The sequence below is a fragment of the Paroedura picta genome, chromosome 4 (genome assembly GCF_049243985.1).
Source record: "Paroedura picta isolate Pp20150507F chromosome 4, Ppicta_v3.0, whole genome shotgun sequence".
In the NCBI taxonomy this organism is placed as follows: domain Eukaryota; kingdom Metazoa; phylum Chordata; class Lepidosauria; order Squamata; family Gekkonidae; genus Paroedura; species Paroedura picta.
In genome coordinates this window covers 8,034,910-8,058,155 of record NC_135372.1, presented here as the reverse complement: position 1 = coordinate 8,058,155, position 23,246 = coordinate 8,034,910, and the positions used below count along the sequence as shown (strand labels likewise).

The window sequence follows — 23,246 nt, the reverse complement described above, 5'->3', positions numbered from 1 at the left end:
TTGTTGCAAATTGTTTGCGGAATGAAAAATCGCCATTTAAAATAGTGGAATTCGTCGTTTTGCACACCTGGCTTTGTAGTGGAATCAGTTGCGTTTTTTTAGCGTTTCCCACAGGCTTCCGGTCTCGGCAGAAATCGCTAGAAAGGAAGCGCTATTGCCAAGCTTGTCCCACCCCTGGCCGTCAAGCAGCCAATGGGCAGCCGTTAGCATGCTCCCAAACAGCCCCTTTCCCTTTAAGAAAGCTTTTTTAAAAAAAAAAACAGACCCATAGCAACGAATCTACGTAGATTCCTTGCACTGGAGAGACCCATCCAGCTGCCTAATGTGATCTATCGTTTGATTGTATGATCGTTGGCACGCTGCCTCGAGTGATAAAAAAAAATCCCCCCCCCCCTTCTCACGGGCTCGATTTTCGGCTGAATTTATGTGTAAAAAATAAAGGGACTTTATTTCAGCAAACGGGCTTTTAAGTGGTTTGTGCTTAGTGACTAAAGGTGAAGGACTGAAGCCAGGGAAGCCTCTAAACAGAAAGAGGCTCGCCGGTGCGTTTATCCCCGCTCGCTCCGAGAAAAAAAAATGGCGATCGCTTCGCCGGAAGTTTGGAGGAGAGATCCAGGGGGAGGGACTTTGAAGAACCAGCTACAATGGTAACGCACAGGTCTTTAGCGCTATTGTTGCAGATTGGTTGCAGGAGTGTATCGCTATCCGGAGGGTGAATCCAGTTTTCTGGATTCCCCTGAAAGCGCCACAACGAAGCGCTTTTGGCGGGTCGGTTTCAGGATTGTTGCAGATTGTTGACGACGTCGTGCGTTATGGCAAATTAGTAGCGTTTTCAATCGGCAACCATTGTGCTATTTTTAAGCCGTGGGAAATGCCCCTAAGATTCAGCAAGCTTGTCAAGACCAGAGGTTGGGTTGCCATCTTTGGGCTGGGAAAGACCTGGAGACTTTGGGGGTGGAACCAGGAATGAGTGGGATTTGAGATGGGGAAGGACCCCAGTGCAGTATAAAGCTATGGAGTCCACCCTTCAAAGGAGCCCTTTTCTCCAGGGGGACTGATCTCTTTAGTCTGGAGATGAGCCATAATGCCAGGGGATTCCCCAGTTCCCACCTGGAGGTTGGCATCCCTCAGCAGAAGCCTCTGTACACATTTCGCAGCCTCTCCCCCACCATTGACACACATGCCTGACGTGTCCCGCCTAGATTTATTTCTCTCTTTTTAAGAGTGCAGCTGCATGAAGGAAATAGAATTCCCTTAATCGCTGGATCTTCACAGGTTGAATACAAACATTGCGGTAAAGGGCTCATGGGTTTCTCTTCCTTGTGCTATTTCAGCTCATTGTGTCAGCAAGTTTCCAAAGGGGTGGGGAGGGATATGACAGACAGAAGGCTGCCTCAAGAGAAAGAGCTTTGCTTACTAGTGTGGCAGAGTTGTTTGGCTCTGCTTCTGACGGAGAATAGAGACGATTAGGCCTGTCTCTGGCAATGAGCTCCCCTGATGCCATTGAGTCTCACTCTTGGGCAGGGGTTCTTGTTTTTTCAGAGGTAAATTCCTAGCACAACAGGGATTATCTGTGAAAAGCTAATACCAGCAGCATCCAGAAAATCCTTCAAGAAAGTCTGTGAGCCGTGCTGAAACGCAATGGCTCTTTCCTTTATTTGCATAGCTGATATTGACAGGTAGTCTGCTTCTAGACCTGGAGGCTCTACTTAGGCATCATCATTTATTAGATAGTAATATTAGATTTATGTATTTATTAGATTTAGATAATAATGATGATTAGATGATAAAAATATGTATTAGATTTATTATTATTGTTTTAATACTAGTAATCAAGCCCGCTGTACCTGGAATGTACCCGGAGGGGGGGGGGAGTGGAACCTGCTGCACTGCCACCTGGTGGAACTTTTATGTAGGCCACCCACAAAGAATTGCACCTGGGTTGTGTTGCAAAGGAAAATCCTGCAGTGAAAGTGTATTATCAAGTGGGTGCAGTTTGAGCTTGGCCCAGCCCTGGATGCTTGTATGAGGTGTGTAGTGATGGAGGGGTTTCTGCAAAACACAGCTTTTGCACGTACCGGAGAAAGTGGCCGCTTCGGAATGTGGACTCTATAACATCCTATCCCATTGAAGTCCCTCCCCTCCTTAAACCTCCCCCTCCTCAGGCTCCACCCCCAAGGTCTCCAGATATTTCCTAACCCAGAACCGGAGATGCACTGCCTCCGAAACTGGAGTTTCCATTTAGACACCACAGTTAAACAAGCATCTAGCATATCCCTCTGAGGCCCCACTTGACAGACGCTACTCCGAGGCCCTCTGATTTCACTGGCTCTGTGGCATTCCTCACTTCCTCTGTGCCAAATTGAGTAGGCTGAATTTCTTTTACTCACTAGAGCACTTTCCTTTGCTGGAAAATGTGTCCCTACTGGCAAGAGAAACCTCCAGCAGCTTTGTGGACGGAGCGTGTGGGTTTTGACGAGCACATTAGCAGGAGTGTGGTGAGTTTGGCTCCCTCGGGTGCCTGCCTGTTGGGCGGCCTCCAGCGCTGCCTCTGATCGTCCTTCTTGAGAAGCCCCATTGTAAATCTGTCATTAGGTTTGCGATCTTTCCGAGGTGCCTATTAGGCCAAATTTCCATGCTCATAAAACCCAACGCCCAGTGTGATAATCGCTTATGACATCCGTTATTCTATGCCTGGTCTTCAAGTAATTTCTGTTTACAAGCTCTGCTAAGAGTGGGGGTGGTAGGAGTTCTTTCTAACCGTGCCAGGAGGAAGCCATGGACGGACCTCGAGGGGGTATTTCTCAAGTTCCCTGTCCCTGTGGTCCAGGAATCGAGCTAGGACTTGAGATGTTCAGAATGGACCAAGTTCTGTTCCAACAGAAAACCAGGCACATGGCCCAACACTACTTTGGCCCAACCAGGGCTCTGATCCGGCACGCAAGCGACAGGTGCAAGGGCAGGAACAGGAGGATGCTGCGAGGGGAGGCAGTGATGTGCCTGTAGCATGGTGGGGCAGCCTCATTTGCATCAGTCAAGCAGGGATCTCAGTGGAGTATAATGCTACAGAGTCCACCCTCCGAAGCAGCTGTTTTCTTTGGGGGAACTGATTTCTGTAAAGCTGGGGGGGGGGGTTCCCAGGCCCCATCAGGTGTCTGGCATCCCTAGGGCATGGAGGCGCAGGGGTGATCGTCTGGCAGGCCCTGCTGGTGGCTAGTGCTGTTGTCAGCATGGTGTGGTGGTTAAGAATGGCAGCTTCTAAACAGGCAAGCCAGGTTTGGTTCCACACTCTTCTCTGGGTTTGAATTGCTGTCACGTGTGTCTAGGATCTGCGTGGCAGGGGCCCCTCGCTTTCCTACCCCCTCCAGACCCATCGTTGGCCATTTTGGGAAGGGGGTCAATATCACCACATATGGCCATATCAACCCTTTTTTTTTTAAGTTAAAAATATTTTTTTTAATTAACTCCCACCCAGTCGGCAAAACCCAAGGCCGTCATGAAACCCTGGTTGAGAAAGCCTGGATGAGATTGCTGCATATTAACCGTAATAGCTGTCTTTTGGGAGTTTTGATTCAGGCAGGTCGTGGGGTTGGTCTGAAACACCAGAACAAAGTTTGAATTCAGTGGCACCTTTAAGGATTTATTCAAAGTATAAGCTTTCATGTGCATGCACACTTCAGATACAATGAAATAAAATTTCTTCCACCATTATATATAGACTAGGGGCAAAGCCTGTTGCATTCAGGAATACAATGGGTGCTAGATTGGGGGGGGGGTGGAGTGGAAGAAGAAGAAGCTGTGGGTTTTTTATACCCCACTTTACACTACCTGAAGGAGTCCAAAAGGAGCTTACAAACACCTTTCCCTTCCTGTCCCCACAACAGACATTTTGAGAAGTAGGTGAGTCTGAGAGATCTTTAAGAGAACTGCCCTGCGAGAACAGCTCTAAGAGGCTGTGACTGGCTAAGGTCACTCAGCTGGCTCCAGACTAGAGGTCACCACTCTTAACCAGCACACCATGATGGCTCTCATATTCCTTCAATGATCCCTCCTTCTTACCCTATCCTCAGTTTTAAATATTGATTATCTGGGCTTCTAGATATGTATTTTAGTTTGCGCTTTCATTGCTTTTGTTATGTGTTTTGAGGGTTCTTGTTTCAAGGGTTGGACACCTGGATCCCAGCACCCCTGAGATGTCTCTCCCCTCAGCCAGGTCCCTCCTGTCCCTGGAGCATGGGACTCTGGCTGCTCTGCCCTCATTACTGGTCATGTGAGACCCTTCTGGCGAACTGAGCGGAGAGACAGCCTGGGCGTTTTCTCTCTTTTCTAAGCAGATGGGACATTTCCCTTGAAGGTTTGGCTGTTTCGGAACCTGATCCAGAAACTCTTCAGAGGGTGCAGGGGCGGGGGGAGGAAATAAGACCCCACCGAGACTCAGACACCATTATTGGTTTGTTGCCAGCTTAATGAACAGTCCTCCCTTACCCTGTAATTCGCGGCCTCGAACAGATTCCTTTCGGAGCTGGGTTAGAAGAAATGACATGTGTTTGCATTTAAAATTCTCATCCAATGCTCGAACAGCGTATCATATCATCCTGCAAGAGTCAAGGCAGAGGCCTCCGGGGGGGGTAGCTGAAGATCTCCTGGGATTGCAACCGGTCTCCAGAAAGCAGGTCCCCAAAGAAAATGGCTGCTCTGGAGGGTGAACTCTAGGGCCGTGGTCCCCAACCCTTGGTTCGGAGATTGGTACCAGTCCGTTGATCAGTCGGTACTGGGCCGCGGCTTCTCCTCGTCCTCCTCCCCGGCTTCTCCTAGTCCACAGCAGTTGGGTCCAGGCCCCGAGACAGAGTGCCCGGCCAGGACATGCAGGGGGCAGCGGCAAGCTGTTTGCGCCCAGGGGAGGGGGGGCGAAGCCGCTTGGAGTCACCCGGCCAGGCGAGAGGCAGCCTCGGAGTGCTCCAGAGCTCTCTTTGGGCCCTGGGGCAGAAGTGCACAGTGGCGGCCACGCTCTGGCATTGGGGTTTGTGCCCTCGTGCTGCAATACAAAGTTGCAGGTCTTCTAAAGACAGTGGCAGGGGGGAGGGGGGAGGAGGACTTCTATATGCCCCTTTTACTGCCCCTGATTATCCGTGTGGTTCTTGGGGGGGGGAGGGGATGCCTTTCAGAGTCATAATGCAAGGGGGAAACTCTGTTTGTTGCAACCCAAACAAATCCAGTGTGGGTCACTGGAACAACGTTTGAGTCTGGTGGCACTTTTAAGACCCACAAAGTTGTATTCAAGGTGTAATCTTTCTTGTGCAAGCAGGTATCTGAAGTAGTGTCTGTGTACATCACTGGGTGGCGTTGCTGGTGGTCACCGAGCGATTGTGGGAACAGGGGGGGGGGGTAGGGACTCTTCTCACCAGTGACAGTTTGGCCTCCAGGGCAGCCCTTGGTTTCCAAGTGGTGCAGGCTTAAGTGGTGATTTCAGAACTCCAGGCCGTGTCTGGAGGTTGGCAACTCCCCTGTCAATTGTGTCCCTTTTTATCAATCTTAAAATCTGGTCACAAACCAAGCAAAAACGTTACCATAGCGACCAGAGTCAGAGAGCGTTAGGGCAGTTGTTGAGAGGAGAGGAGTAGACTAACCCCCCCTTAGTAAAATTGTCAAGCATTGACTGGTCCCCGGTGATAAAAAGCTTGGGGACCACTGCTCTAGGGCACTGTACCCCTCTGAGATCCCTCGCCTCTCCAAACCCTGGCGTCTCCAGGCTTCACCCCCAAAGATCTTAACTACCTTAATCTATCTAATCTCAGTTGCAGCAAAGATGGTGAGGGGTTTGGAGACCAAGACATATGAAGAAAGGCTGGGGGAGCTTGGTCTGTTTAACAGATCTCTTGTTAAGGCTAGATTCCACCCAGGCCCAAAGTACAGAATTTTGCATGATGGAAATGTCAAAGAGCAGGGGATGATTGGATAGCAACCCAACGAGTTTCAGTCTGGAGTGAAATCCCTCCATATTTGGCAAGAGGCTGAGTCAGGGACATGTCAGGGAAGCTGATAAATCGGAAGATGTCCATAGATCCCTAGAGAGCCACCGTGATGAGCGGCAGCCTCTGATCTGGACAATCAGGGCCGTTCCGCATTCGTCCAAAATAGCACAATGGTTACTAATTGAAATCACTACAGTTTTGCCATTATGCACAACGTTGATGACAATCTGCAACACTCCTGAAACCGATCTGCAAAAAGCGCTTCGTTGTAGCGCTTTCAGGGACATCCCCAAAAGTGGATTCACCCTCCAGAAAGCGCTACACTCCTGCAACAAATCTGCAACACTAGCAGGAAAGTTCTGTGCGTTACCATTGTTGCGGTTTCTGCAAAGTCCCTCCCCCTGGCTCTCTCCTCTGATCTTCCGGCGAAGCGATTGCCATTTTTTTTCCTCAACGCACCGGCAAGCCTTCGTTTACCCAGTGAGGCTTCCCCGGCTGCAGTCCCTCTGTTTAAAGTCACCAAGCACAAGCAACACAGAGGCCCATTTGCTGGTTTATTTTCACTTTATTTTTCACACTGTTTTCGGCCGAAAATCGCCCCGTGAGGGGGGGGGATTTTTTTTTTCACTCGGGGGGAGCGTGGCAACGATGAAACGGCAGCTCAAACATCACCTGCTAGCTGGATGGGTCTCTCCGTTGCAACAAATCAACGCAGATTCGTTGCAACGGGTGTGGTTTTTTTTTTTTTTTAAACTTCCTTAAAGGGAAAGGGGCTGTTTGGGAGCATGATAACGGCCGCCCATTGGCTGCTTGATGGCCAGGGGCGGGACACAGCTCAGCAACAGCGCTTCTTTTCTAGCAATTTTTGCCGAGACCGGAACCCTGTGGGAAACGATAGAAACGCAACTGGATTCCACTACAAAGCCAGGTATGCATAACGACGAATTCCACTATTTAAAATGGCGATTTTTCGTTCAGCAAACAATTTGCTACATGGATCCCGGTGCAGAATGGCCCTCAAGTTTGATTCCCCACTCCTCCTCCACATGCTGCCAGCTGGGTGGCCTTGGGCCAGTCACAACGTTCTCTCAGAGCTCTCTCAGCCCCACCTACTTCACAGGGTGTCACATGTAGGGAAAGGAAGGGAAGGTGATTGTAAGCCGCTTCGAGACCCCCCTAGGTAGGAAATAACGAGGTAGAAAAACCCAGCTCTTTTTCAGCTCATCTAGTAGATTTCATGGTTAGCTCTCTGCAAAGAGAGAGAGAGAGCTTCTCTCTCTCTCTCTGTGTGTGTGTGTGTGTGTGTGTGTGTGGTTTGTGTGTGTGAAGAGCTGTCAAGTCACTTCTGTCTTACAGAGACCCTATGAATGAATGTGCTCCAAAAGGACCTGTGCTTCACAGCCTTGCTCAGCTCTTGCGAACAGAGGGCTGCGGCTTCCTTGACAGGGTCAATCCATCTGTGCTGGATCTTCCAACCCAAGATGAATTGACTCTGTAAAGGAAGTCACTGTCTATTAATCTTGAACTCTCTTGTGGGGTTGAGCCAGCGAACCGATGTGCAGATGTGACCCTGTCAAGCTGGGTCTCTGCCATGACGGAGAAGGCTTCACTCTCTATTGAAAGCAACAGTCTCTCTCCTCATCCCACTTTGGCCATTTATCAGGCACTGGGAGTAGTCCACACCCAACCTGATGGGAACTTTTAATTTTGGGGCTGGATCTATTTTTATCTGTGCTCTGTAATATAAAGACACACCCCATCACATGATAGATCGGCCTCCCTCAACCTCTTTGCCATTGAGAAACCCCTGAAAGATTCTTCAAGAAACCCCAGAAGTGGTACAATCATGCAAAATATGTGAAGCAGAGCTGTGGATTCCTCCCCCTCCCCAGCCTCTCTAGGCTTATCCTTGGTCACTTTGGGAGGGGTGACCATATATGGTTATATTACCGGATGAATGTTTAACAAATTATTATAATATATAAAACATTAATTAACTCCCACCCGTTCAGGAAACTGGATGGTTGAAAACCCTGGTTGAAAAAAACTGTGTTAATAAGTTTTTTTGCCGAAGGTGGAAATTAGATCCAAAATTAATTAGAACCATTGAATTAGTATTATTGAATTTGTGTAACCTGCTGCAAGCCAGTTCCCGAAAGTGGTGGTCTAGAAATCAAATAAATAAATAAACAAACAAACAAACAAATAAATAAATAAATAAATAAATAATGATTTTACTGTTTTATAGATTTTAATGTTTTATTAAGCATGAAATGTTGTTTTTATTGGTTTAGGGACAAATTGTTGTTTTATTGATCTGCTATCTTTAAACCGTCCCGCGGTGCGGGGCACATGGACTAAATAACTGAGTAAGGGCAAGTTGGGAGGAGTTAGGGCGGGCTCTGTCCGGGATAAAAACTTGGAGGAGCGAATCAGGAGCCACCCCCGACGAGGACAGGTAGGCCGCTTCCCCCACATCCAGCCCCAACGACGCTGAAGCTTTCCACAGTCCAGAGGGGGGAGGAGGGAAAAGGCTTCTGTGGCCCCATGGACACCGCGGCCAGCCTCGCTGACCAGCACCACGTCGTCCGCAGCTACGCAGAAGCCTTTGGGAGCCTCCCGCCCATCTAGCGCCCATTTTATTTTAAAATAAAATGGGCTTTAGATCTAGTAAGCCGAATATGCCAGAAGGGGTGGTGAATAAATCTAAGAAAGAAAGAAAGAAAGAAAGAAAGAAAGAAAGAAAGAAAGAAAGAAAGAAAGAAAGAAAGAAAGAAAGAAAGAAAGAAAGAAAGAAAGAAAGAAATGACACGTGTAGTGTAGTCAGGGAATTTTAGAATAAAAGGACCTCAAAGTAGCTGTTTTATTGCAAAGAAACTTAAAGAACAGACTAGAAAGGGAGATTGCAGAAATGCAAGTTATTACAACACTCAAAAACAATGGAATCCCCAGGACTCAATGAGGATATTGGTTTCTTATCTCACTACATATGGTAACCTTATTCAACTTTTATATTCACATTACTTTCAATCCCCCCTTCTTTTAATTTTATTTGGGACAGTGACACTAATGTGACATAATTATGTAATGTAATTTAGATTCTAACTCACTGGTCTCAGAACAAACTGAGCTCACACCTTGAATAAGTCTTTGTTGGTCTTAAAGGTGCCATTGGGACTCAAATTCTGTTTTGCTATTTCAGACCGGCTTTGCACGATGTTACCAACAGCCACGATCTTCAACAACAGTCCTTTGCAGCATCAATAAGAACATTTTTGAAGAATCGTTGAAATTAAAGGACTTTGATCGTTCAACTTGTAACACCTGTAATTCTTAAATATAAATCGTTTGCACAAATTGGAATCAGGAATGGCTTTGTAAAATTACAGCGTGATAGTGTACATTGGATTCCAGATACTCTGCTTTACTTTTTTGATACAGACTTTCTATTGCTCCAGTAAAACTGTATGTCCTGTTCCAGCTTCCAAATGGATGGACCATTTTTCCATATTGTTTACATCATTGTCTTCATCAGACCCTCAACTGTCCATTGGACAATCTACTCCCTTTCCCTGTTGACCAAACGTTGATCGCACTGAGATTTCTGAACTGATAAAAACTTTTTGAAATGTTGAAAAAACGAAGATCATGTTATTCTCAAAGACCCGCTACAAGTTTCCCTGGATAATAAATGGTAATCATATAGAACAGGTAAACCACTACAAGTATTTAGGCCTAAATTTCACTCCTAATAACAGTTGGGAAAACCATAGAGAAAAAAACAATAAAAACTGTAAATGGCCAGTTATCCCTTTTAGCCAAGTATTACCACCAAAAAGGCAACAAAAACCTTCCAGCACCCATTAAAATCTACAATGCTAAAATAATTCCTCAGATTCTTTATGGAATTCCAATATGGATGGATGCGTTTAATAATAAATCGGAAAACATCAAATCTTCCTTTTTCAGACATCTATTAGGAGTCCCAAACTGTGTGGCAAAGCATACGCTTGTTGCAGAACTTGGCCAGCAGAGTCTAGAAACCAGGGCTTGGTTTCAGTCCTTTAAATATTGGTTAAAAATTCATTTCCATGCTCAGCCAGGTAGTTTGTTAAATAACTTTTTTGAGTGACCCTTACCCTCTCAACTGATTAAGTAAAATGTCAAAGAAACTTCATATGATGGGTCTGGACATCTCAACCCTTAGCATGCAAGAGGAAAGGGTTATCACAAAGACTAAAAGATCAGGAGGATGCTCAGGTTTTAGGTCCCTCTAATAACAGTGTATGTTCTCCCAGTTTCTGGGATATTCCTTTAACATACACATCCCATTAAGAAGTGCATTTCATAGAATCATAGAATCCTAGAGTGGGAAGGGGCCATACAGGCCATCTAGTCCAACCCCCTGCTCTACACAGGATCAGCCCTAAGCATCCTAAAGCATCCAAGAAAAAAAAAAAAAGCATCTTTCCCTCAAATTTCACCCGAGGTAGATTTTTGAAGATCCCTGTTTGCATGGGTCCCCGACATGTTGTACCACATATTTTTGGTGTTTCCTAAGTTTGATTTATGTCGTCGCTCTTTAGCTAATTATCTGAAGAAGTTGAAATTCAGCTGCATTGATGAGAAACACTGGATTAAAATGATACTAAATGTGAGGGACTCAGCCATTATGGTAAAAGTAGCTAAGTTTTTGCTGGCAATTTTAAATGAAAATCTTTCTACGATGGAATCTACATCTGGAACTGTTTGAAATTTTCATTTTATGCTTTGCAATTTTATTCCAATAAAGGTACTCTGACTCTGACTCCTACTTTCTCTTGTATACTCCCCTCCTTTTGGTTTTTGTCAAAATGAACCCATGTAGCAGGTGCCAGAAAAGACATTTATCTGCCTGAACCTGTGGAGAGTCATCACCAGTCAAAACTAGAAATATGGAGTTAGACTAGAGGTCTGGTAGAACATCACTTCACATCTTTCTATGAATCTTTTCACCTGTCATGGCCCTATGAGGATCTGAATGAGGTAACCTCATCGTGTCTGGTTTAGAGTCGCATTGTGTGAATTCATGCACAATCTCTGTGGTTACTCTGGAATATGGGTGGGGGGGGGTTTAATAAACATCATGCTTCTGGCAGAAAGGTCCCCCCCCCTCCAGCTCATAAATCTGGTAAAGTGCCAGCTGTCTCACAGAAGAGACGTGCTTTAACTCCTTTGTACTTCAAACCTAGAAACAGGATATTCTCAAATGAGGGGGGGGGGTGTCTTTTAAAAAATGGGGAACCAACCCCCTAATACTTCCCCAGGGGGCTCTGCCTTGTGCTTACACCAGAATCAGCAGCAAGGACAAGACTCTTTTTTTCTCCGTCATCACAGGGGACCTATAAACGGCACAGAGCCACGGACGGCTTCTCTCCAAATCTGGAAATCGTTAGCTTTAGGGTTCTGTATAAGAAGGACACATGACCGATCTGGAGAGAAACGCCTTGTGGTGTTAAGACCTGACAAGGCTGGAATCAAGGTAGGCTGATCAAGTTTCTTTTTTTTTTATTGTTCACAAGGAATCAGCCAAAAGCCCTCATCACCTATTCTTGTTACAATCATTAATCAATAATTAATAGTTATTAATTAGATTTATAGTCTGCCTTCCTCCTGGGACTCAAGGCGGATCACGTAACACGATACCCTCATAAAAAGCCCAATCCCTTAAAAACATCAAGATGGCTAAAAACCCTCCTACCTCCCCACGGGCATCTGTAAGGGGGTTTGCTCTGCAGCATAGTGTTGCCTGAGGGGGGCCCATTGACCTTAAAAACCCAGCCTCAACCAAAGACCTGGCGGAAGAGCTCCATTTTATAGGCCCTGCGGAAGTTTGACAACTCTCCCAGGAGCTCTTTCCACCAGGTTGGAGCCAGGACTGAGAAGCCCCTGGCCTGGGTTGAGGCCAGATGTGCATCTCTCCACCAACAGATGTGCCTACAGAGCGAAGGACCCTGCGGGGGACAGAAGCAGACCAGCAGCCCCTCAGAGAGCTGATTTAGAAGGGCTTGTTCCTCAGGCAGAACCAAAACATTCCAGATCCTCCTTTGCTCTGCTTTTAGTTCCCAAATTGTGTGTGTGTGTGGGGGGGCAGCATTTTGAAAACACATTGTTTAATGCCGTGCTCCATCCCGTTCCATTCATTTCCATGTCTTCTCCCTCTCTAGGTTCTCTCCGCACATTCGTAAACATATTTTAATTGTATTTGCTTTATGTATAGTCCATTTTTTACGTTAAGGCGGAAGGAGCCATCTTGGATGCAGTTCTCATGTTGTTTTTATGTAGTGTGATGATGCAGAGGTGGGAGAAATTGCATCATAACCTTTTTTTTTTTGCTGTGTTTTATCAATGCACTGATAGGCATAGTTGCTAATTGGGTATCAGTTTTGGCAGTAGACTCACATATGTATAATAGTGTTGCTGTTTTGACGATTGATATCCAGATGTGAATGACGTTATTGAACTCTGGTGTTTGGTTGTAAGATGTTCATAATACATTCCAAGGTTTTGATTTGGTCACCTAACTGGTCTTTGTGATTGATTAGGATTTCTCACTGTGTGATGTTATTGTCCCATTAGGAGAAGGAGGAGTTGGTTTTTATACCCTGCTTTACACTGCCTGAGGAGCCTCTTGTGGCGCAGAGTGGTAAGGCAGCCGTCTGAAAGCTTTACCCATGAGGCGGGGAGTTCGATCCCAGCAGCCTGCTCAAGGTGGACTCAGCCTTCCATCCTTCCGAGGTCGGTAAAATGAGTACCCAGCTTGCTGGGGGGTAAACGGTAATGACTGGGGAAGGCACTGGCAAACCACCCCGTATTGAGTCTGCCATGAAAACGCTGGAGGGCATCACCCCAAGGGTCAGACATGACTCGGTGCTTGCACAGGGGATACCTTTACCTTTACCTTACACTGCCTGAAGGAGCCTCAAAGCAGCTTCCAATCGCCTTCCCTTCCTCTCCCTACAACAGAAATCCTGTGAGGGAGGGGAGGCTGAGAGAGCCCTGAAATTACTGAAGAAGAAGAAGAGTTGGTTCTTAGATGCTGCTTTTCTCTATCCGAAGGAGTCTCAAAGCGGTTTCTAATTGCTTTCCCTTCCTCTGCCCACAACAGACATCCTGTGAGGGAGGTGAGAGAGCTCTGGAAGAACTGCTCTGAGAACAGCACTGTGATGAGCGCAAGATCACCCAACTGGCTGCATGTGGAGGAGGAGGAGGAGGAGGAGGAGGAGGGAATCGAAGCCACCACATACTTTTGTATTGCTTGTTTTGCATATTGCAGGGGTGGCCAAATGGTGGCTGTCCAGATGTCCATGTGCTGGCAGGGGCTCATGGGAATTGTAGTCCACTGACATCTGGACAGCCACCATTTGGGCACCCATGGATATTACATCATATGTTGCATCATATGTTGTTCTTGATGTTTTCTCAGCCTTTTGGTGTACCCCACCACATGAGCACACATGAATCCACCTTCACCTGGATCACACCTCAAGGTCAGTATTGTCTGCTTATACCGTCAGTGGCTCTCCAATCGTCTCCGGTTAGAGTTCTTTCATATCATTTACTGTCGAGGTGTAGCGGTTAAAAGCAGCGGCTTCTAATCTGGCAAGTTGGGTTTGATTCTCCACTCCTCCTGCACATGCAGCCAGCGGGGTGAACCTGGGCTAGTCATAATTCCATTAGAGCTGTTCTTGCAGAGCAGTTCTGCCAGGGCTCTCTCAGACCCACCCACCTCACAGTGTGTCTGTTGTTGGGAAAAGAAGGGAAGACGATTGTTAGCTGCTTTGAGACTCTTTCAGGCAGTGAAAAGCAGGGTACAAAAACCAACTCTTCTTTTTCCCTGAATGTGCCAAGGAATTATTTAGGGCACTGCCTCTGAGCAGCTTCCCCTTGCAAGTTACCGTCTCATTTTAGAAATCGTCTGAATTAGTCCGAAACCACATTAAAAATACAATCCACTAAGGCTATGGTTAGATTTCCGCTATACATATTCCAGTTTTCTGTAGCTTTCCGTCAAAACCTCCTTGGGCTCTGCCAAGCTGTGGGACGTAAATCTGATTTGGGTTTTGCACTCAGGAATCCAGCACAGAGAAGATTCAGGAACGAAGTCTCTGTGGAATGGAGCATGCAGGACTCTTCTGCCTATTTAGACACGGAACATGTAACATGGACTCTTCCTGATGGAGTGGTTCTTCCATGCCCCCCACCCCGTGTCAACCGTAATGTGCTTTGTTGCCTCTTTTATGGTTAGTCACGGCAGAGGAAGCCAAAGGGAAACCAGGACACGCAAGAGTGGAGGGCACGGTGGGTGGCCCTCCAACCCCACAGCTGTTCTGCTGAGCCTATTCTCAGCTTGCTTCTGAGGACAAATGACCTCCCCTCTTAAGCTGGCATGAAATCCACCTGGCATGATTCAGAAGTAAGGAGGAGCACCTCGCATCTGCCGAGGAGAGAGCGCTCCACACGGAGTAGGCCTTGAAAGACGCCATCAGAGCAATCAGGAAGATGTATCACCAGCTTTATGAGTTTCCCATTTCCCCTCCGAGGTTGCTGGAGCACCTGGTGTGGGTGGCAGACGCAGACAGGGCTGTGGGTGGAGAGAACGCAGCTGGGCCAAGGAACTGCCAGAACCACTGTCTTCCCCTGAGGGGTCTCAGTTTTGAAGGGCTGCCTCACACCAACCCGTTTTCCCAGCCGTGAAAGGGCCAGTTTTCGCCGCCACTTCGAAACAAAGCTGCAGCTACTTTGAGGGTCGGCAAGAAGAAGAGAATTATGAAATCATAATCTGGTCTACCTGGATATTTGAAGTAGTGTGATCTTCCTGGATATTCAGGCAAAACTGGAGAAGTTGTGGGGAGAAGAAGGGTAGGCAATGGTAAGCCGCTTTGAGACTTCCCTGGGTAGTAAAAATTGGGGTACAAAAGCCAGCTCTTCTTCTGAATAAACAATTCTTCTTCTGTGCTCTTGTGCCAACTTTCCCTGGAGGAAGGTTGCATTTTCAAACATCCCTTGTGCTGAAATTGCCTATCAAGCATGTGTCCCTATCAACAAAACAACATAAAAGTCTAACGAGGAAGAAACCTGGCAGGCCAAAGCTAGATGGCGACGATTTTACAAAGTCAAAAAAGAAAGAAAAAGGACCCAATCGCCTTTCATTTTAAGCATTTTAACAAACCGTAACCTTGTGTTACTGTTAAGCTGGAAAAACATCCATAGTGGATCTTTTTCTACAAAAGCACTGGAGATTAAACCAGCTGGCCCAGTGAAAGGGGAAATGAGGTAGAATGAGGAATCTCTATCCCCACCGCCATCGTATTATTCTTGAATAGGCTCTCTCTGGCTTTCTCATCCGCCACCCGTTGGAGATCCGGTTTCCTTTGAGCGATGCTTGGGGGCTTTGCGGCTAACAGATGCCTCCATCTCATACGTTGCCGTGGCAATAAACACACGGGGTTCCCTTTCCTCCACCCCCCCCCCCCAATAATAGAGCTGTCCACAGATCTTCCTGGAAACCATTCACATGCTGTAATGAGGCAGATGTCTGTGAACTTTGCGCTCACGGATTTCCTCACCTGGACGACGCATTTTACGGCTCCTGGCAAAAGTACAATGGCCATTCAAGGCCCACGGTGGGATCTGGTTACAACCCGTGTGAAGAAGGAAAGAGAGTGGAATAAAATTGGGCCCAGAGCCCAGTTTGGAGGCTTCGTTGGAGACATGGGTCGGCAGGCACCTTACGCAGAATCATCCCAGCCTCTCAGGAATTTAAACAGCATCTCACCTACAACCTAGGGACAAGCTGGTTTCCCCATTCCACAACATGGGGAAAAAATAAATGAATATTCATTGTTTCTCTCTTTCTTTCTGCTTGTGTTTGTGACAACTACCTGGTTTCCCCACTGTTTTTATCTGCCTGTGTTTCAGATCTGGTCATGAATTAAAGGATGTCAGCTCACAATGAAACCCAGAGAATTTCTCCTGGGATGTGTTACTGTCATGGTAACTACAGCGAGAACGCATACGGCTCCTGCATGTAAATCTTCATACCTGCTGATGTTGACAGACTAGTACCCCAAGTGTCCTGGAAAGTGACCATCCCTATTAAATTAGTTGATTATAAATGGGAAACAAGAAGACTGCAATCAAATGGATTTGCAAAGGACTGGATTCTTTTGGATCGAACACTAGAACTTGGGATTTTTTGAGCCGCTTTGTGCATTTTAATTTTTTTAAACGTTTTTAAAAAGAAATCTTCCCAGTTAAATCAGAATTCAGGAGGACTAGTATTCAACACTGAGAGAAACCCCTATTTCAATAAAATAAGGGGGCGGGGAAATCATTAGCTGAAACTGAAGAAATCTTTGTACCATCGTGAATATGCATAAAGCCACTTTTTAATTAATTTGGATGCCTCCCCAATTTAGAAAAGCAACAAGAGAGCAAAGATTGGAGACAACAGAAGAAGAGATTGATTTCTAGGGGAGCTGCCACCATAGGGGTGGTGGTGGTGGTGGTGGACCGTTTTGCCATCCCAGGCAGGGCATAATTTCTGAACTCACAGCAAAGCCACCACCAGAGCTGCCCACCATTCCTTGATGCAAAGCTCTCTCAGCCCCACCCACCTCACAGGGTGCCTGTTTTGAGGACAGGAAGGGAAGGCAGTTGTGAGCTGCTTTCAGTTTTCATCGGGCAGTGAAAAGTGGGGTATAAAGACCTACTCCAATTTTCCTTCAAATCAAATTATTCCCTTCCCTTAGTCACTTCTGTATGGTTTCCCATGGTAGAGTTGAGCACATCAGGCATAATAACAGAAGCCCAAAAATGGTTTCATGGAAACATGACAGCTACCTACCTGGAAAGAAAATAGAATCATAGAATCTCATTCACCTTCCGTGGTGAACTAAAGACAGCTCCAAGAGGCCTTTGTTGTGGGCATGCATTCTTGTAATCTTGAAAGCATGGTGTGTGCGTGCAATTTGGCTAAACCTGCAAGTATTTTAACAGCAGACCTGCAGGATCAGACCAATAGTCTATCATCGTGTTTCACAAGCTGGGCATGCAAGCCAAAAAAATGCACACAGTCACACACACACACATACACACACACGGCAAATTAGTAGAAGGTCTTAAACTTTCTGGCGGATAACAAACCATCCACTACAAACCATTAGAAATTTCTTCAGTATTTATATATATAATTAAAAGGAAGGCCCATAGTCATATATAAGAGGATATAAATGTCCCCCTCAGGACTTGGGGGTGTCCCCCTCTCCAAAAGATGCCAGTACTCAATACCAGTGGAAAGTGGAACTGAGAATAGGCATCAAGTCACAGCCGATTTATCGTGACCCCATAGGAGAGGCCAAACGGTGGCTTTTCAGATGTCCATGGACTACAATTCCTGCGAGCCCCTGACAGCACATGCTCATGTGAATTGTAGTCCATGGGCATCTAGATAGCTACTATTTGACCACCCGTACCATAGAGTTTTCAAGGAAAGAGATGTTCAGGGGTAGTTTGCCACTTCCTGCCTCCATGTCACAAACCTGGTATTCTTTGAAGCAGGGGTAGTCAAACTGCGGCCCTCCAGATGTCCATGGACTACAATTCCCAGAAGCCCCTGCCAGCATTCCAGATGTCCATGGACTACAATTCCCAGAAGCCCCTGCCAGCATTCCAGATGTCCATGGACTACAATTCCCAGAAGCCCCTGCCAGCATTCGCTGGCAGGGGGCTCCTGGGAATTGTAGTCCATGGACATCTGGAGGGCCGCAGTTTGACTACCCCTGCTTTGAAGGTTTCCCATCCAGATTCTAGCCAGAGGTGACCCTGCTTAGCTTCCATGATCTAGCCTGGGCTATCAGAGCTGGGTAATGCCCTTTCAATGTGCTTTTGCAACTAGATTTTCCTGTGCAGAACAGGAAAATCTACTTCTAAAGTGCATTGAAAGTGTGTTCTCTAATATGTGCAGAATGGGCCCAGGTCAGGATCAAAGAGTAACACCACAAAAAAAAAAAGATAAATGAGACTCAGAGCAAAACCTCGGGATAATAAATTGTTTGGAAATGCCAATTCATCTCCTGTTCCCTTTGGCCAAGAACCTAGATGTTCTGTGGAGATGATTACTCATTCTCAACGGTAAGCACTCTCCAGATTATGGAGACCCAGCATGGTGTAGTGTTAAGAGTGGCGATATCACACCCCCCGTGCCAGTTATGACATTCATCTGCTCAACCTGGGGAGCTGGCTTCTTGGGGAGTTGGAAAAGTTGTGAGGTCAGTGGAGGAAGGAGTGCCACCAGCTGTGTCAACAAAGGCAGATGAGGGAGAGCCCCTGTCAGGATGTTCCTAGAATCAATACACTTGAATCAAATAGCTCAGATTCACTCAAAGCAGCCCGATGCTGCCAGCAAAGACTTAGGGCTGTGCTGCAGGAGAGGAGATGTCCAGAATGCTTAATAAGTTGCGAGGGTACAAAGGATTCTGATGATAGTGAGTGATAGCAGGATGACTCCCAAGCAGACTGTTGAGGCTGGCTTAAGGGATGGTCGTGAAGAATGCAGTGTGGCTGCAACATGCTTAGTTCCTGATGCAATCTGACTCCACACTCTTGTTCCTGAACTCCTTGGCGATCCTGGACTGATCACAGTGACCTTGACTCTGGACACCCTCTGCTGGCATCTTGGCTTCAACTCTTCAGCTTGATTTTTGGACTCTCTGTGCTCTGGTAACCCTCAAGCTATTGACCCCTGGCTTGTTTCTTTCTGTGGCCTTGGACATTCTTTTCAGGGCAGCCCCCTCAGCTGCAAGAAGCTACAGCTTCAGTAAAGCTGACAGCTGTGATTGCTCAAGCACCATACTGCAGCAGCAGCACGGCTGAACATGTCGGTCAGCACAGGCAGCCTCTAAGCTGGAGAACTGGGCTTGATTCCCCACTCCTCCTCCACTTGCAGCCAGCTGGGTGACCTTGTGCCAGTCACAATTCTCCCAGAGCTCTCTCAGCTCCACTTACCTCACAGGGTTTCTGTTGTGGAGAGAGGAAGAGTTGGCGATTGTAAGCCGCTTGGAGACTAGTAAAAAGCGGGGTACAAGAGAAAGCTGCTTCTTTTCTGTTTTGAGTCTTGCTTTCTTCTGAAGATATCCCTGTTTCGCAGCTCTGTTGGCAATTAAGTTTCTTTTTATAATGCTTCCCAAGGGAGTAGGAGGAAGAGGATCCATGAGAGGCGATAGACATGGGTGACTGGAAAGCTAGACAAGCCATGCCATTACTGGCCAGGCTGGGATGGACTTCTCCAGGCGAGATTACCTGATTCCCCCCACACAAACACAACATGGCTTCCAGCCTCCATGCTCCTGCCTGGTATATCCCTCCATACCTTTATTCTCCTCAGACATTATTCAGACATTATTTATTCTCCTCTAACAGAGGCTGGGGGTGTGGGTGTGGGCGTGTGTGACTGTTAGTTGCTTTGTTTTTTTAAGAAGCACTGGATACACTGGAAAGGAAGAAAAAGTCAGGAGTACAACATTCTGTCAAAACTCTTATCTCCTCCAGGAAATGTTCTCTGTGGAACCACTCATAAAACTAGGTCTATTTGTGAACAGAAAGAACATTCCCCATTATAGTGAGCAGTGTTCCCTAAGAAAAAGTTTAATTGACTTGCAGGAGGGCATGTTGGGGCTCATGGAAGAGATGCACACATTTCCGTTGGCTTAAACAAGGCCACTGCTTTATTTATCCTTCACAGGAATCAACAGCACAGCATGGGAGAGGAGCCTGACTTGCAGTCAGAGGACCACAAGAACCCGGACCCCAGCAGCACCCTGGAGCCCATCCAGACCCCCACGGGGAACACAAGTCTCCTTGATGCTGAGATCCCGCCCACAGGAAGAGCCAGAGGCGCCCTGGGGCCCACCCGGTTCCCCCGCCAGGAATGAGGGTCCTTAGCCGCTGGATTCCCACCATAGGGAAGTGTCCACCTGATGTGCCAAGAGGAAGCACGCACTTTCCATGGCCATGCCCCAGGCCCCCCGGCACTGTAAGCCTTGGGGTGCCAAGGAGACGCCACAAGCTCACGCCCAGGTGCCAGCACTGTGGGCACGATGCTCTCGCACATTGCTCGCTCATCCTGCCGTCATGGGACCTGCCCCCCAGCACATCTTCCCGCCTCCCACTCGTCCGCCATGTCTAAGTCTTCACTGCCTTTTGGTATGAGGATGAGAACAAAGGTTCAGTTTGAAAGCTGGTCAGATATGCGTTGGCCTTGATGTCCAGTTACACATGAGATAATGAGATAATCTGGATGGGGTTGGGTGGAGAACGTCTATCAGAGGGTCAGTGGGCATGGCTCACTGGCAGGGCAGCTTCTTGGCCTGGAGAATGTCCCAGGTTCAGTCCCTTAGTAAAATCTTTCTAATAAACTTTAATGGCAGGTAGCTTGACCCAAGTTTCACAGAAACCAGAAGGCGTGACTCTGGCCTTATCTGCAAGCAGGAGGGTCATGTTCACTGATGTTTGAATTCCACAGAACAAAAGGGTCTTTGCAGCATCCAAGGAATTTAGGATGCTTAGGGCTAATCCTGCGTCGAGCAGGGGGTTGGACTAGATGGCCTGTATGACCCCTTCCAACTCTATGATTCTATGAGTTCTGTCGCTTTCTTCAAGGTTGCAAATGCTACAGATTTAAGAAGGTACGTCAAATCTGTAAGGAGTAATCACTGGGAGAGAAGGAGGCCCATCCTAGACAACCACTGAGCTACAATGCCTTTGGAATGAGGAGTCAGGCTGGGCCGGAACAACTGCCTTGAAACCCTCATAGCCCGACCTTTCTCAAGGTTTTTACCATTCAGAGCCCCCTGAAACATTCTTCAAGCTCTGAGAAAGCTCTCAGTGAAGTAATCATGCACAAAATGGTTGGGAAGCTCTGGACACACCCACTTGGGGTCCCTCCCCTCCCCACCCCTCCAGGCCCATCAATGGCCATATATGGCCATATCACCCAGTATATTAAAAATTAATTGACTCCCACCTATTCAGGAATCCCTTCCAGAGCTATCAAGAAACCCCAATGTTGCATGAAACCCTGGTTGAGGAAGCCTGAAGTAGCCAATCCAAAGGTGCTGGGGCAGAGATCTGTTTTTCAGCCCCATTGCTGCGATTTCCCTATATTTGGAAATGTGTGTGAGTGTGCGTATGTGTGCATGCATGTGTGTGTGGACGGTTGGACAGACAGATTTTTTGCTCTATCTGGGAGTCTTGCCTGATCATTTTGATTATTGTTATTACTAGGAAAATAGCCCATTAGAATCACAGAATCATAGAGTTGGAAGGGACCTCATGGGTCATCTAGTCCAACCCCCTGCACTATCCAGGACACTCACAGCCCTATTGCTCATCCCCTGTCCCCTGCCACCCCCTTGAGTCTTCACTGTAACCTGCCACGCCCTTGAACTGTTGCAGCCAGGAATGCGACAGGCGCTAGTGGAGGGCCCCGGCGGGCCCCGGCGGAGGAGTGGGTTTCAGCCCTGAGTGGAGTCGTGGCTGGCAGCTGGGGTTAGGCGGGCAGAGGTGGGTGGGCTGCCACGTGGTGCTGGAGGTGTGCAGCGTGCTAGTGACAAGGGTGAGGGCCAGGCAGCCAGACGTCAAGGTGTGCAGCAGGTGAGCCTGTAGCCCTCGTGAAGGGTGGGCCGACATTTCCTGAGGCGGCTGGGCCACCATGGCCATTGGCGGGCAAGGCAGGGCAGCGGAGGAGCTCGCGGCCAGCTTCCGGAGGCAGGTGCTCCAGGGGCTGGCCCAATCCGGTCGCACTCAGCTTCACAGGGCATGGCCGGATTGGGCTTGTGGGTGGAAGTGCAGTCCGGACACCAAGCGCTCCGCCCACATGGGCCTTTCCCAAATATTAGGGAGAACAATGCCAAGGATAATTTGGATTAATATCAGTTTGGACTTTTTGAGTCCCACAATGAACTAGGCCTTGCAAGCTCCATGTGATTATGGAGAGACACTGCTGACCTCGTTGGATCAATAATCTTTACCCCCCCCCCCCCCGCTCTGGAGGAGTGGGAGGAATAAAAAAGTAAGGGCAAGTGGGGAGGAGTTAGGGCGGGCCCTGTCCGGGATAAAAACTCGGGGGGGGGGACCAATCAGGAGCCGCTTTGCGGCTCCTGATTGGTCCCCCCAAGTGTCCATCCACGGCCAAGCGCCCAATGGGGAGCTGCAAAGCGCAGCTCCCCATTGGCCGCTTGCCCAAGCCTCGCTTGCCCTGGCTGGGGAGTCACCGCACAGACAGAAGACACTGCCTGCCTGGTGAGTCCTCCAGCCACCCTCCTCCCCTTTCCCGCCCCGGGACCCTTCCTCACGAGGCTTCTGCCGGACCCAGGCGCTCCTTCGTGGCCGCGAGGGTGCACCTGGCCCCGGAACAAGCCACCATCCTTCTTAGGCTTCTGCTGGCCCCCGGATTCCCCGGGGCCCGGCAGAAGTCCACCCAACATACACACCCACACCCACACCCACACACTGCTCTTTCCTCTGCCCAACCCACCTCACCTCTCCCTTAACCCTCCCTTCCCGACCCACACAAACGCACACACACACACACCTTTTACCCACACAAACGCGCACGCACACACACACACACACACACACACACTGCCATCTCCCTCTCACTTCCCCCCTGCCAACCCGCCCCTTCACATATACCCTCTCCCGTCCCATTCTATCTACCTCCCTGCCTGCCTTCTTCCCTTCCTTCCTTCTTTCCTTCCTCCCTTTCTCCATCTCCTTCTTCTCTCTCTGTCTCTCCCTCTCACTTACTTCCTCTCTTAATTCCTTGATCCCTTCCTGTTCTTCTCCCTTCTATCCATCCCTGCAAAATCCTCTTCCCCTCCTTTCTCCCTCCCACTCCCTCTCCCCTCTTCTACCTTCCTTCACTACATTCTTCCTCCCCACGCACTAGCGCCCGCTGTATTTCCCTTCACAGCGGGCTTTATTTCTAGTCTAAGAATAAGGCAGGTTCACGTGTTCCCATCACGGCTGGGTCTTAAATCAGTTCAGGTCTTGTGGCTGTGCCCGTGGGGTGCCGTAGGTAGGGAGTCGGGCTATAACCAGGGAGACCGGGGTCCGAATTTCTCTCCACCCATGTCACTTGCTAACTGACCTTGGACAACTCACCTTCAGCCTCACCTGCCTCAGAGAGGAATTGTGGGGTCAAATGGAGGTCAGCAGAAGAGCCCTGTGTGG

The 23,246-nt window shown here is 48.1% G+C and overlaps 1 long non-coding RNA gene across 2 annotated transcripts in view; it reads left to right on the top strand.

Annotated features, from left to right (window-relative positions):
* Window positions 1-11,483, top strand: part of LOC143834839 (uncharacterized) — a 55,477-nt gene extending 43,994 nt beyond the window's left edge. Inside the window, exons 5-7 of one of the 2 annotated variants that reach the window (XR_013229910.1) lie at window positions 9,175-9,683; window positions 10,840-10,997; window positions 11,349-11,483. This is a non-coding gene — a long non-coding RNA (uncharacterized LOC143834839). Of the gene's footprint in view, window positions 1-9,174; window positions 10,772-10,839; window positions 10,998-11,348 lie in introns of those variants that run through there. The other variant, XR_013229909.1, reaches the window with a different exon arrangement.
* The last annotated feature ends 11,763 nt before the right edge of the window (window positions 11,484-23,246 follow it).